This window comes from Choloepus didactylus, chromosome 4 (genome assembly GCF_015220235.1).
Source record: "Choloepus didactylus isolate mChoDid1 chromosome 4, mChoDid1.pri, whole genome shotgun sequence".
NCBI classification, from domain to species: domain Eukaryota; kingdom Metazoa; phylum Chordata; class Mammalia; order Pilosa; family Megalonychidae; genus Choloepus; species Choloepus didactylus.
Window position 1 is genome coordinate 80,714,912 of NC_051310.1, and position 15,492 is coordinate 80,730,403.

Sequence of the window (15,492 nt, forward strand, 5' to 3'; positions counted from 1 at the left end):
AGAACGATACATGCATACTTGAGAAGAATGTATGTCCTGCTGTTTTGGGTTGCATTGTTCTGTAAACGTTCGTTAGTTCTAGTTCATTTACCGTATTATTCAAGTTCTCTGTTTTCTTATTGATCTTCCATCTAGATGTTCTGTCTATTGATGAGAGTGGTATATTGAAGTCTCCAACTATTATTATAGAGATGTTTATTTCTTCTTTCAGTTTTGCCAATGTTTGTCTCATGCATTTTGGGGCACCATGGTTAGGCACATAAATATTTATGATTATTATTGTTTCTTGGTGGATTGCCCCTTTTAGTAATATATAGTGTCCTTCTTTGTCTTTTGTAACAGTTTTGCATTTAAAGTCTATTTTGTCTGATATTAGAATAGCTTACCCACCTTTTTTTTTTTTGGTTACTGTTTGCATGGAATATCTTTTTCCACCCTTTTCACTTTCAGTCAGTTTTGTCTTTGAATCTAAGTTGAGTCTCTTGTAAAGAGCATAAAGTTGAATCATGCTTTTTCTCCATTCTGCCAGTCTGTGTCCATTGAGGAGTTTTATTGATTAACATTTAATATAATTACTGTAAAGGCAATACTTTCTTCAACCATTTTATACTTTGGTTTTTATGTGTCATATCTTTTTTTTTGTTTGTTTCTTTTTGCCGTTTTAGTTACCATTACTGATAATTTTCATTTCTTCACACTGCTCCAGTCCATGTTCTCCTGTCTCTTCCTTTCAGCCTGCAGAACTCCCTTTAGTATTTCTTATAGAGCAGGTCTCTTGTTGATAAACTTTCTCAGTTTGTGTTCATGAATATTTTAAATTCTCCTTCATTAAAATTTTTTTTTTCTGAGCAATCATCCCAGCATCTGATTTATTCAAAAATGCAACACATTTTTAAGTGATACAAAATATCATTTTCAAAACAGCATCAAAAAGTGAGTGCACTTAATGACACTCAGTTGGCTTATAACAGAGCATATTTATTGAACTAGAAACAGAGAAAGTCGAAGGAAGGTGGAGAAACTTTGTCTTGTAAGGACTAGAACCAAGGGGCTCCATAATCATCTGGCATCCATGTTGTACCTATGGTTAGAAATGTACATGATAGGAACTCTGGGGATCTTTTGGATTTTTCACTTAAGGTCCCAGTCTACCATGGCCACAATATAACACTTGTGCAGAGTTCTTCTCTGTACCGAACAGGCATCTGCATAGGTTCCTTTGTGTGTGCATGGTAATCGTTCAAATCTTGGATCCTTGGCAATCCTTAGAGCCACTCAATACTTCTGTCCCAATTTCTCAATTTCAGCCATTACACAGTCAAGGGATACACTTAGCATACAAATAGTCCATCTTTGTGCTAAATCCAGTTTGGCTTTAATCAGAAAATTGATAAAGTTGGTATCAACCAGGATGTGGTAAGATGGGCCCAGATGTGTATTATATTGGAAGAATAAGCAGAAAGGGTGTTGGAGCACTTCTTTTTTCTTGAGTGCATTGGGCTCTTCCTTTTCTTTCTTTTTAGGTTTTAATCTATCCTTTTCTTTAAGTCTCTGATCTCTGAGACTAAGCATTGGCTTCATGGTGGCATACTTCCTTGTTTTCTTTTGCTTCCCCATGTTCATGCTATACTCTCGTTCTTATTTCTGGAATCACCCTCTCCCTCATTTCCGAAGGACAGTTTTGCGAGATAAAGAATTTTGGACTAGCAGTTTTTCTCTTTCAGTACCTTAAATATATCGTACTGTTGCCTTCTCACCTACATGGTTTCTGATGAGAAATCAGCATTTCTTCTTTTTGTGGATCCCTTGTATGTCATGAATCGCTTTTCTCTTGCTGCTTTCAGAATTCTCTCTTTATCTTTGGTATTTGACATTCTGATTAGTATGTGTCTCTGCATAGGTCTGTTAGGATTTATTCTGTTTGGAGTATGTTGTGCTTCTTGGACATGTAAATTTATGTCTATCATACGAGTTGGAAACTTTTGGGTCTTTATTTCTTCAAATATCCTTTGCACCCTTTTCCCTTCTATTCTCCTGAAACACCTGTGACCTGTATGTTTGTGCACTTCATGCTGTTATTCAGTTCCCTGAGACACTGCTCAATTTTTTCCATTCTTTTCTCTATGCGTTCTTCTGTCTGTAAGATTTCTTTTGTCGTGACTTCTAGTTCACTGATTCTTTCTTCTGCCTGTTTAAATCTGCTGTTGTATGCTTCTCATTTTTAATCTCTTATTTTTCATTTCTATTATTGTGCTTTTCATCCCTGTAATTTCTGTTATGTACTTTTTATATTTTCAAATTCTTCTTTATGCTCACACAGCGTCATCTTAATATCCTTTATCTCTCTAAACATATTTTCCTTCATCTCCCTGAATTGATTAGGAGATTTTTTTGATCATCTTTGATTAGTTTTACCAAATTCTGTCTCCTTTGAAGTTTTAATTTGCTCCCTTGACTGGATTATGTCTTCCTGTTTCTTAGTATGGCTTGTAATTTTTTGCTGGTATCTGGTGTCTAGGCATCTGATTATCTTGATGAGTTTCCTCTGAAGGTCAGTTTCTCTTGTCTAAGGTTTGATTGTTGAATGGCTTTGTATTGAGGCTCTTCTTTGATGCGTAGTCTGCCTTATTTTATATCTTTAGAATAGCCAGTGTTTAATCAAATTTTTTTTCATCTCTTCTTCATCTGATTCTTGCCCTGGATATGTGGTACAGTTTTTAAGATTGCACATTTTGTGCAACTGTTCTACCTCCAGGAGCAAACTTCCTTTCCTCTGCTCCTCCTTTGGGAATCTTGTTCTGTTCTGTTTGTTTCTGTTTTGCCTCTATAGTTTTTTCCACTCCTCTCATTGCCTCTGGCTGCTTTTGTCTGGATGGCATATTCTGAGGGGAGGGTCAACCTGGACAGGATTTCTAAAGTTAGTATTTCCCAGCCCAAACAGGGCCAGCCAGGGGCCCATGAAGGGGACACAGACTGACTCCAGAGTGTCCTTGGGAAGGTATCAGGAAGGGTACCAGATCCTCTCTGGCTCCCCATATCTGTGCTTTCTTGGCTAGTCCAGCAAATGCAGCCCTTCAGCTGAGTGTCCCCGGAGCCCTGAGGAAGCGCTGTGTCTTTAAATCTCCACTGTCTCTGCCCCTGTGTGGGCAGGGTTGAAACAGTGGCTGCTGCCACCTTAGTCCATGGCGGATTGAAACACTAGCTCAGAGTTGTACCTGGCGAACCGAATTTGCTAATCAAACCCTGTGATCAGTGATCTGTGCCCACCCCTGTTCTTGGGGAAGAGGATTTTTATGTCCCTTTCTGTCCTCAGCAAGCTGGCCTGGGAGTGGACCTCAAGGTGGCCTGCTGCGAGAGTGTGGCATGGGTGCTAGCAGCCATCAAGTGGAGAGAGCTGCTCACTGTGCTTTACCGTGGTTCATCAGTCTCTTCCTCCCACTCTTCCCTGGATACTGTTCGGTGTTCTTCTGGCCTCTGGAGTCCCAGAACAGTTGTTTCAGACAGTTCCTGCCTATTTAATAGCTGTATTGGTGGAAGGACTGGAGTTCCCTACTCTGCCATCTTCCCCAGAAGTTCCTATTTTATTTTTTTAACCATAAATAGCACCATATTGTCCAAGGCTTTTTAAAAGTCAACCTTACATTTTGCAATAGTTTTAGATTTACAGAAAAGTTGTGATGATGGTGCAGAGTTTCTGTGTGCCCCTTAACTCTTTCCCCCTTGTTACCATCCTTCATCACTAGTGACACATTTGCCTCAACAAAGGAATCAATATTAGTACTTTGCTATTAACTAAACTCAACACTTCATTCACATTTCACCAGTTTTTGCCCACTGTCCTTTTTCTGCCCCAGGATCCCATCTTAGGATTCCACATCACGTTTAGTTGTCACATCTCCACATCTCCTTAGGCTCCTGTGGTCTGCAATAGTTTCTCAGAATTTCCTTGTCCTTGATGACTTTGTCCATTTTGAGGAGCCCTGCTCAGGTTTTTTCTTTTCATTTCTCTAATCAGAAGTGTGTTTGTGATACCCTAGAAACTTGAATGCAAGATGCCAATGAGGGCTGGACTCTTAAGTAACATGTGATAAACATCTATTTAGTACCAAGCTTGGAAGAAAATATGAAGATCTAAATCTTTAACTAAAGTCTCTCTTTCCCACAGCACCAGCCTGAGATGTTTTCCTTGGTCGTAGGCCTTGGCATAACACAATGGAAGGCACTCAATTCATGTTGCCCTGAGATTGTGTGAATCTCTTGTTTTCCATCTTATACTTTGGTTATTTTAATAGGGATTTTAATAGGGAGCTGTTGGGAAAGAGCTAAATCTTGTCCCGGGGTAGGAGGGTACCCAGCCAGGGTGAGGAAGGCCTGGATGGGATGCAGGAATGGTGGAATGGTGTGAATTCCCACGTCATTACACTTTGTTGTGACTTTGCCTGCACCACCCTCGCCCCGCACCTCCCTCGCCCCGGGTCTTGACCCGGAGGGCTGGAAGGGGCTTGCAGAACATGCTCAGTGGGTCCCCTTACCCCAGGGCTCCACTCCCTGAGCTTCCAGCCAGGCTGTCTGGCCCCACATACACACCCTTTTCCTATTGCCCCTGAATTGCCATCCAGTGGCTCTGGGCCATGGTGCTGTGTCTGGGAGACCAGGAAGGCAAAGTTGGGTGCAGAGGACAAAGAGGGCAGCAGACATGGAGGTGGTGGTGGCTGTGGGCAGGCGAGTGCTGATGCTGCCTGGCATTGGTGGTGCTGCCTCCATGTGGGGGGAGAGGATTTACCACCCTTGTGTGGGGATTTGGGTCGTTTTCTACAGAAGGACTTCATCTTGATCCTGTCTTTGGAGCTTTGTTCCGTGGCTGGTCCCTGGGTAGGCTGGTCCACACAAGCCACTGGAGAGTGCAGGTGATGCTGCAGATGGGCAGAGAGAGGCTCTCTGGGGTCTGTCGCTTCCACTGTGCACAGACTGCACACCTGCCTGCCTTGTTGGAGCATTGCCACTTGGCAAGACTCATCTCACTTCTGATCACTGTTTGGAAACGTGTCAGTTATCTGGTACCAAGGGGCATGTGCATTTTATCCCTTGCACTTCATTGCCGCACTTTATGTCTCCAGGGTTTCTCAGCATAGCTGCTCTTGCCTCATGGTGTACCCTGCTGCAGATTCCAGGGTGTAAGGGGCAGAGAGGCTAAATCTGGGGTCAGTAGAGGGTGAAGCTGCCCCTTAGAGATGCCACAGCACCATCTATCTTCCTGTACCTGTTACTAACCAGGATCTTTACTTTTCCGTAACAGCCCATCAGGTGGGCATTCACGTCACCTCTTCCCTAGTGAGGTGTGCTACCTTCCTGGGGTGACGTGGCCACGGGGAGGCTTTTCATCCTTCCCTGGGGACCTCAGCCTATGCCCCTGAGCCCGCTTGACTGCACTGGAAGGCCCGGTGGGCAGGGTCTGGCCAGATTCAGGGCAGGGGCCCTGCAGGTGCTTGCAGCTGCCATTTGGCCCCTCACACTTCATGGAGTGGTTTCCTTTAACGATGAGGGATGCTCAAACTTGTCAAAGTTCTCCCCATACTCGAGAATTATTTTGATCTTAACCTGAGTTGTAAAGAAAATAAATGTGCTTCTTAATTGCTATGGAAGAACAGAGAGTTTTTGGCGAGGTGGTAACTCTTAACACTGGGGGCTCTTTGCATGTGCTGTGATGATCAGTTTCACATAAAGGATGCTTCATTAAGGTCAGGGAGGCTGATTGCCTGTGACTTGCAGAGGAAAGTCTGATCTATTCCTAAGTAGACTGTTATAAATAGCATGACGTGGAAGGAAAACTATACATTCAAGCATTGAGATGCAGATGGTTATGCAATTTAATAGAAACACAGGGAATGCTGAGTGGCAGTTGTCTGATGCTGTTGAAATCCTGTGTCCCATGTCTTTCGAGATGCACCTGTATCCTCCGCGGGAGTTAGCCTATGGGCAGGAAGAGTTCTTGTCGCTGGATTAGCTCGTGTGTTCTGGCTTTATCTTTTACCCTGTGGGCTGCAGACAAAAACGAGAATTTGACATTCTGCAGTGTAATTAACTCGTGGAAACAGTGTGTGCTTTTCAGCAACAATGTAAGGTCTGATACAACAGCCATTTCCTAAGTCAGTGTTGCCTCACTTTTTACATATGGATTGTGAGGTGTCTGTAAAACTCTACAGGCTTCCCTCGTCTTTCTGTGAGGAGCTGAGGGCACTGGGGTGGACAGGAGTCTGGCCTGGGGGCCTGTAAAGAGAGGTCCACATTAGTCAGGTGACTTGGGGGTGCAGGCTGTGTGAGTGAGCCCCTCTTTCAGCTATGCATACCTGGCTGCCACCTTCTTTCTAGCATTGTCATGTATCCCCAAGGAGGAATTTTCTGCATCAGAATCATGGGTAGCAACTTGCATTTAAGCCCCAGCTCTGTTCCCTAATAACTGTGTAACCCCAAGTAGGTCAATTGGTCTTTTTTTTCCACCCTCAATTTCCTTAGCAATAACACCCCCAGAGGGCAAACAACACCCCCAGAGTCCTCAGCATTAATGAAATTAGGCTTATAAAGTCTCTGAAATGTACAGCCCCTCTCAAATCCTCATTGCCTCTTCAGGCAGTCTGTTCTGCTTCCAGAAAACTCCCATTGTGTATTCTTAGATGAAACCCAAATCCTTCCCCTTGCATTGGTCCAAGTTCTGTGTCCCCCTGCCCTGAAAGTCAACACAGCACCCCACCAACCCTCCCTCATGTGGAGGCATACATACTTGATTTCTGCAGCCATTCCCCGTGACGTAGGATTTCAAGGCCCTGCTCCTTCTTTGCGATCACTTGGATGTTCTCCCATTGGACCACCTTGCTTTTAAAGCAGGGACTCAGAAACAAACCTAGTTCTCGGGGTCTCTCCACTGGTCCCTTACTGTGTTAAGCTTCCCTTAGTATAAAAAAGGCTGCCTGGCTTTTTTTTTTTTTTTTTTTTTTTTTGGCAGCCACAACACCCATCATCACATACAGAAATTATATCCAATTAAATCTCCTAAGTCTTTTTCACACCTCCTACATTTGTGCATTTCTTTTTTTGCACCCAAGTGTCCAAATAACATTATTTCCTCTCTCTTTCAATTTCAATCTGTTGATCTTTTTAGCTCTTGACTCTGCCATCCAATGTATTTGCCATCCCTCCTGGAAAGTTATCATCCTCGAATTAGATAAACATTTTATTGGTGCCATCATTCAAGTAATTGATGAAAATGCTGAAACATACAGGGCCCAGAAAGAGCCTTGTGGCCTTTGCTAGAAACCTCCCTTGAGCTGTTCATGCCTCAGCACTTTTGAGGGTGAGTTGCAAACTTAAACAGCTATTCCAGTGTCGTTCATATTTCTTCACCTGGTCGATGAAGATAGGATGAGATTTTTAGCAAGACATTATGGTCGAAGTCTACAGTCATGCCCCCCCCCCCATCTACCAACTGAAAAATATTCTTATGGCAAGAAACACACACACACCCCAAACTCCCAAGTCATTGTGGTTTATGTTTCATGACCAGGGCTGCACTTGGGAGCATTGTTTTTCTTCTCTTTCTGCCTTTGCTTGATCACTCATAGGGTACAGGGAGGGAGTCCCACTTGGCTTGGGTGTTGGGCTATTATCTGGAGCAGAGCAGGATTGAGCTGTTGGGGAGAATATCATTTAGTTGATCCTTTTCAGGGAGCCAAGGCCTGGGTGGGCAGTGGTTTTAGATATCCTCTCCTGGCAGGATATGGGTGGTGGTTTCCATGGGCTGCTTTCTTGGCTGGTGGGTGGAGGCTGGCCTGGCACAATGAAGAAATCCTAAATGTGGAGCATGCCTGGTCCATAGAAACTCCAGTATGCTGCAGTGAAGATGTCAGATTCAGACCAGTCTTCAGATGCTCGGGTGAGCACAGAGTGGAAAAAAATGCTCTTCCTTGTGCAGAGAGACGAACCTGGAGGGATCAGAGCAGAATCATAAATGCAGATGTTATAGAAGATAGAAGGACCTTTGCCAGAGGAGGAGAGATTCCTTAAGGGAAGGCAGGGGCTTGGAGTTGCCAGGCTTGGAGCAGTGATGGACTCAATCCTTCTCATGTTCATGCTGCCAGATTTTAAAAGACGAGAGCTCAGTTGAGGTGCAGTGGTGCCTGCCTTTACGCATGCATACAACACAGGAATATCCGCAGTTGGAAAATTGATGAAATGGGATGAGAATTCTTCCCCTGCCTTGTGTAGGACAGCAAGATACAGCCACAATGAGTTTGCAGAGCCGGCTGGCGTGCATGTGGTGTTTTACTACACCTCCACTGTATAGAGTGGGGCATGCAGGCACCCCCTGCCTACTGGACCTCTTTCTGCTTGTGGAGCCGTGTGTCCAGAGTCCATTTCCCTAGGGAGTCTGTGCATGGCTCTTGCTGAGCACCCCCATTTGCACCCCGACATTTCTGGCTGTGCTGGTTGCATCCAAATGCCTGCTAATGTATGCGCTACTGGGGACAGAGCTGTGGCTGAGCCTGCTTTCCTTCCAGTTCAGCTTGGTGTCTCCTTGGTCATTGGTGTGCCTTGGCCACATGACCTGTCTCCAGCTGGTCCACTTGAGAGGCAGCGATTTTTCCCCATGCCTTCATTTGGTTACTGACTGCTGCCAGAATAAACTCCTTGTTTGTGTGATATTCACACTCAAAACCCCTCAGTGGTTGCTACTTTCCGTGGTTGTGGAGTTTGCTGAAGTTTTGCATGCAGCTGAGATTCTCTCTTGACTCTCTCAGTGCCTTCTGTTCCAGGCTTCCTTTGCCCTCCCCTGGCAGGCCTTGCCTCTCTTTGCTCTCCCTTACATCACTCCCTCTCTTCTTTTCTCTGCAGTTTAAATCCATGACCCCAGCAGCCCACTGTGGGCGCATCTTTCTCGGGGCTCCTGCTCTGTGTAGCTCTTGGGGTTTGATTGTTGGAGTAACCCCCGCTGTGAGCACTGGGGCTTTGGGACTTGGTGTCGTGAGGTATTTTTTATCCCCCGCCCCCCCCACCACCCCGGCTCTCCATCTCTCCATCTCTCCACCATAATAGGGACCAGTTAATTTATTTGGGGTCCAGCAGAGCGGTTACTTTTGTCTGAATATGCATCAAGCCCATGGTATCGAGTCTGTGTTGTGATCGCTGCATCTGAGTCCATGGGCGTCTGCTCTGAGTCACAGGACATGGAAGTGGGATGAGTTTCAGGGTCCATCAAGAACGTGTGCTCCATGAAGGAACAGTGTTCACTGCTGAATTCCCAGCACCTGGAAATGGCTTAGCACATGGAAGGCGTTCTCTAAGTATTTGCTGGAAGAATGAATACATGTAGTTCCAGAACTGTATCTGGATTAAGAGTGATGGAGTGACTGGCCTCAGGCTATGTGGTGGGTAGTTAAATGGAACCAAGGTTTGCTGATCCCTGAGTCCTAACCCAACAACTCTTCTTCTCTAGCAGAGCCTCCGAATCGTATAAAAAGCCTGTAGGAGTTTCCAAGGACTGATACATATTTTTTTAATTGTGGTAAAAAAATATATACAAAATTGGATGTTTTAACAGTTTTCAAGTGTACAATTCAGTGGCATTAATTACATTTATAATGTGCAACCATCACCAGTATTTCCAAACTTTTTCATCACCCCAAACAGAACAAGCAAGAATTCCCCATTCCCCCTCCCCCCATACATCGTAACCTCTAATCTGCTCTCTTGTCTCTATGAATTTACTTACTGTCTATATATTTCGTCTAAGAGGAATAATACTGTTTGTCCTTTTGTGTCTGGCTTATTTCAGTGAGCATGTTTTCTTGAGGTTCACCCATGCTTAGCATATATGAGAACTTCATTCTTTTTTTATGGCTGATTATGTATATGTCCATTATATATATGTACCATGTTTTGTTTATTCATCTCTTGATGGACACTTGGGTTACTTCCACCTTTTGGCTGTTGTGAATAATACTGCGGTGAACGCTGCAGTACAATCTGCTAGAGTCCCTGTTTCATTCTTTGGGGTATATACCCAGGAGTGGAATTGCTGGGTCATACGGTAATTCCGTGTTTAATGTTTTTGGAGAACTGCCGAACTGTTTCCCAGAGCAACTGTACCATTTTACATTCCCACCAGCACTCCTCAAGTTTTCCTGTTTCTCTACATCATTTGCAACACTTATTTTCTGGTTTTTTTTTTTTTTTTTTTTTTTTTTTTTTTTTTTTTTTTTTTTTTTGATTATAGCCATCCTGGTAGTTGTGAAGTGGTATCTCGTGATTTTGATTTGTGTTTTGATTTGCTGTTGATCATTCTTTTCATGTGCTTATTGGCCATTTGTGCATCTTCTTTGGAGAAATTCTTTTGCCCATTATTATACTGGCTTGTCTTTTTGTTGTTGAGTTGTAGATATTCTTTGTATATTCTGGATGTTAAAAACTTGTCAGATACAAGATTTCCAAATATTTTCTCCCATTGTATAGGTACCTTTTCACTTTCTTGATAATTTCCTTTGCACAGAAGCTTTTAATTTTGAAAAATCCATTTATTTATTCTTTTATGGCTTCTGTTTTTGGTGTCACATCCAAGAAACCATTGCTTAATCCAAGTTTATGAAAATTTATATCTTTGTTTCCTTCTAAGACTTTTATAGTTACAGCCCTCACATTTATGTCTTTGATCCATTTTGACTTAATTTTTGTATAAGGTAGGAGATAGGGATCTAATTTCACTGTTTTGCATGTGGATATCCAGTTTTCCCTGCACCAATTGTTGAAGAGACTATTCTTTTCCCATTGAATGGACTTGGTAACCTTGTGGAAAATCAATTGGCCATAGATATGTGGGTTTATTTCTGGACTCTCAATTCCAGTTCCATTGCTCCATATTTTGTTCTTGTTCCAGTACCACATTGTTTTGATTACTATAGCTTTGCAGTATGTTTTGATATGGGAAGTGTGAATCCTCTATAATTGTTCTTCCTTTTCAAGATTGTTTGACTGTTTTGGGTCCCTTGGAATTCCCTATGAACTTTAGAATGGATTTTTCCATTTCTGAAAAAAAAAATCTGTTAGGATTTTTATAGGGATTGCATCAACTCTGTTTATTGCTCTGGGTAGTATTGTCATCTCGACAATGTTAAATCTTCCAATCTGTGAACATGGAATATCTTGCCATTTATTTAGGTCTGTCTTTAATTTCTTTCAACAATGTTTTGTAGTTTTCAGGGTATAGTTTTTCGCCTCCTTGGTAAAATTGAATCCTAGGTATTTTATTTGTTTAGAGGCTATTGTAAATCCAGTTTTTTTTTTTTTTTTTTAATTTCCTTCTTGGATTGTTCATTGCTAGTACATAGAAATACAACTGATTTTTGCTTGTTGATTTGGTATGTCCAACTTTGCTGAGTTTGTTGATTAACTTGAACAGTTTGTGTGTGTGTGTGTGTGTATTCTTTAATGTTTTCTAAGGATCATGTTGTCTGTGACTAGAGGTTGTTTTACTTTTTCCTTTTCAATTTGGATGCATTTTCTTTCTTTTTGTCTAATTGCTCTGGCTAGCACTTCCAGTACAATGTTGAGTAGCAGCAGTGCCAGTGGGCATCTTGTCTTTTTCCTGACCTTACGGGGACTGGGAGGAAGGCTTTCAGTCTTGCACTGTTGAGTATGATGTAAGGAAACTAGAGTATTGCAGCATAAACTAAAATACATCTGAAATTAGGATGTAAACATCATTGTAACTGAAATAATGTAACATGTCCTAGAAAACTAAGCCAGTAAGAGAACAGGAAACACAGAGCTGACTTTTATGTAGAACATTTGCTTGGTTCTGAGCAGAAAATTAAAAATCATGGGGATGGGGGAGGCAGAAGGGGCACATTTTTTTCCAGGTCAGGCTGTAGCATGTATGTAGCCAGCAGTGCCATCCTTGCCCGTCTCAGCAACATCCCACACCTCCCCTAGTGCCTGGATCCCCATGGCACTGTCCTCTGGTTGCACAAATTCAATGTTCTGAGGTTCAGAGAACTGTTTGTTGTACACAGAGGTGTGCCTGTGGACAAAGAGATTGAAGAGTGACATGGTAGAGGCTGCCCCCGGGAAACCCTTCCCATGAGGCGAAGCTCTCGCACATGATGCAGGCTCCGGGCGGGCTCAGTGAGGTCTTGGGGTGTGGAAGTGGGTTGGGGATGACCAGGGCCGTGCAGTCCCTGGGTGCTTCTTCATTGGAAAGTCAGCCAGACATCTCAAATGTGAATAATTAGATGCTCTTATAAGGGCTCTTTTAAAACACAAAGCCTTAGAATATTGGACTTCGGGATTTTTTAAAATTTTTATTTTGTTGAGATTGTTCACATACCATACAATTATCCAGAGATCCAAAGTGCACAATCAATTGCCCATCATACAGCTGTGCATCCATCACCACAATTAATTTTTTTTTTCAATCTTTAGAACATTTTCATTACTCCAGAAAAGAAAGAAAGACAAAAAAAGAAAACTGAAATCCTCCCATACGCCTAACCCCTGCTCCGTTATTGACTCATAGTATTGGTATAGTACATTTGCTACTGTTGATGAAAGAATGTTAAAATACTACTAACTGTAGGGCATAGTTTGCTATAGGTATATTTTTCCCTATATACCCGTCATTTATTAACTTCTAGTTATAGTGTCATACAGTTGTTCTGGTTCATGAAAGAGATGTCTAATATTTGTACAGTTAATCACGGACATTGTCCACCACAGGATTTACTGTTTTATACATTCCTATGTTTTGACCTCCAGCTTTCCTTCTGGTGACATGCGTGACTCTGAGCTTCCCCTTTCCACCACCTTCACACACCATTCAGCACTGTTAGTTACTCTCACAACAATGTGTTACTGTCACCTCTGTCCATTTCCAGACACTTAAGTTCAACCTAGTTGAACATTCTCATAAAAAGCAACCGCTCCCCATTCTTTAGCCTCGTTCTATATCCTGGTAACTTAAATTTTGTGTGTATGAATTTACATATTATAATTAGTCCATATCAGTGAGACCATACAATATTTGTCCTTGTGCGTCTGACTTATTTCACTCAATATAGTGTCCTCAAGGTTTCTTCATCAACTTGTTTTTTTTTTTTGAGATGGTTTTGTTCACCCACCGTACTTTCCATCCTAAGTAAACAGTCAGTGGTTCCCTGTATAGTCACGTATTTATGTATTCACCACCATCACCACTATTTATATAAGGACATCTCCATTTCTCCTACAAAGGAGGAAGAGACAAAGAAGTTAGAAAGACAAAAGAAAAAGAGAAAAAAAACATGACAGCTAAAAAGCAAAAAAGGAAAGATAGAATTTAACTAAAGTAGAATAAAAGAGTCAGACATCACCACCAATGTCAAGTGGACTTTGGGATATTTTACAATCAGAAAAAAATCTTGAGTAACTGTTAGAGTGGGTGAGGTGATTGTTCTTATGACGATCTGGGAAAACAGTTGTTGCTACTCTCTTAGAGCAAATGAATCTTTGTTAGGAACCATGCTGCTTGGCTAGCTGATGCTTGAAGTGGAGGTGACAGAGGGGCTTGTGTTCCCTCCAGCCTTTGAATTAATTCCCAGTGAAGTTTCCATTTCTTAATTGGCATGGCAGGATATGAACATTTCATCAACCTTTGCAAGTTCTTTGCTGCATTATAGCACTTTGTTTTAGGTCCCTAGACTTCAGGATTATACTTTCTGTGTGTAAGGATTTTTAGATTATATTTATATGTATAATGGAAATGGCTCTTGTGTGGGACAGTAAAGGGCAGTCTGCAAATTGAAATTGACAATTTTAAATTTTTACTCTGAAAGTCACCATTCTGAAAGTCAGCCTTCCATTCTTAAGTGATTGCCCTTGGTTATTGGCGGGGACTGCTGTCTGCGTGAAATACAAATGTACATATACAATGTAAACACATTCTCATTGACACATGGAGATAAAAGTCTTAACGTGAATTGTGTCTGTTTACACTTACACAGAAAATTCTACTGTAACAAACTCTGGAGTATCTGTGGTGTTTGTTATCATAACGCTGTCTTTTTGCTGCCTGATCTCTGGTTGTCTGGTTGGTAGCAATGTGCTGCTCAGGACACGAGTGGGCTCTAAGAAACCCAGGCTTCCTTTCTCCCTTGCACGTGGAGGGTGATGTTCAGACCTTAAATAGCAAGGAGAGAGGGCAGCAAATTCAGCCGCGGAGGACCCCAGGGTGCTGGGGACTCTATCTCCACCCTATTTTCCTTCTGTCTTTGCTGTGTTGTGTGTGTGGCTTCTCTGGCTTTCTGGGGGGTTTTCTGGTAGAGGAAAGATCAAATTAAGAAATATACTGGATGAGTGCACAGGCTTCACCTGCTGTGCATGGCAAATATAGGGGTGTGTGTGTGTGGGGGGGAGATGGTAGTGACAGGTGCGGGGGTTTAAGGATTATTTCCTAGCACAGTCATTCTCCCAGGGGGTCACTGAGATCAGAAGGATCAGCATCAGCTGAGCACCTAGGCGCTATATTCTTGGGCTCCAGCACTCCGTGTTTTAATAAGCCCTCCCTGGGGCTTCCCATGCATTCTCAAGCTTTTGAACACTGTCCTGGTACATACAAAATGACGCTGGGCTTAGCATTGAGTAGGTAACGCTGGCCTCAGTGTGCTTTTAAGCATCTGTCCTGCTGCTTTCTTGTTTCTCTCCCTGCCACACAGGCTGTACCCCTGGGGGTCCCCTGAACTGCCACCAGTCTGCCCCTCAGCTTCTGCTTCCTCCCAGGTGTACGTATCTCCCTTTGCCCCACCTCCCGTGTCACCCCTCTTCCCATCCCCCCACCTCTGCCTCCCACCCCAACCTCCCACACCACCCTCAACTCCCCATCCCACCCCAACTATTCCTGGCAAGTTCCACTCATCCTTCAGACTTTCAAGGATCCCTTCTTCCTGGAATTCCCCCTGACTTCCTCAGTGATAGAGTTGGGGTCCCTTCTTTGTAGCCCCGGAGTTCTGTTCACTGATGTATTAAAACTCTTGTTTCATTTAATTTCCCACTTGCTGGAGCGGTGGTCGGTCTGTCCCCCCTGTGTAAAATTCAGCCACACACTGATGCTCTCCCATCCTTTCAAGTCAGTCTGACTTTGACAGAGAATCAGCAAGCAGAGTCTAGAGACAGTTTTTTGTTGTAGTAAGTTATTCAAAGAATTCCTTTTAAGAGAAGTAAAGAACTATGATGGTGGGCCCATGGCTGAGACAACGTAGCTTCATTGTATCAAACCCCAAGGTTTTGTTAACGTTGAATTTTGCCATCAGAACTGGAGATGATGACTGTTTTACCCTGATTATTTGCCTGTAGACCTGCAGTAAACTAATGCTAACTGTGCTTCCCAACTATAAGCTGTGACTGTTCTATATTTTTTAATGAATCGAACACATTTGAAAACAATGAATTAAATAGATGACTGTTTCTCGTATT

General features: G+C 42.8%; 1 protein-coding gene and 1 pseudogene across 2 annotated transcripts in view; one reads left to right on the forward strand and one right to left on the reverse strand.

Moving 5' to 3' along the window:
* Window positions 1-15,492, forward strand: part of IGF1R (insulin like growth factor 1 receptor) — a 342,034-nt gene that overhangs the window by 39,431 nt on the left and 287,111 nt on the right. The gene's annotated exons all lie outside the window — the stretch shown is intronic.
* On the reverse strand, window positions 1,038-1,617 carry LOC119531571 (annotated as a pseudogene).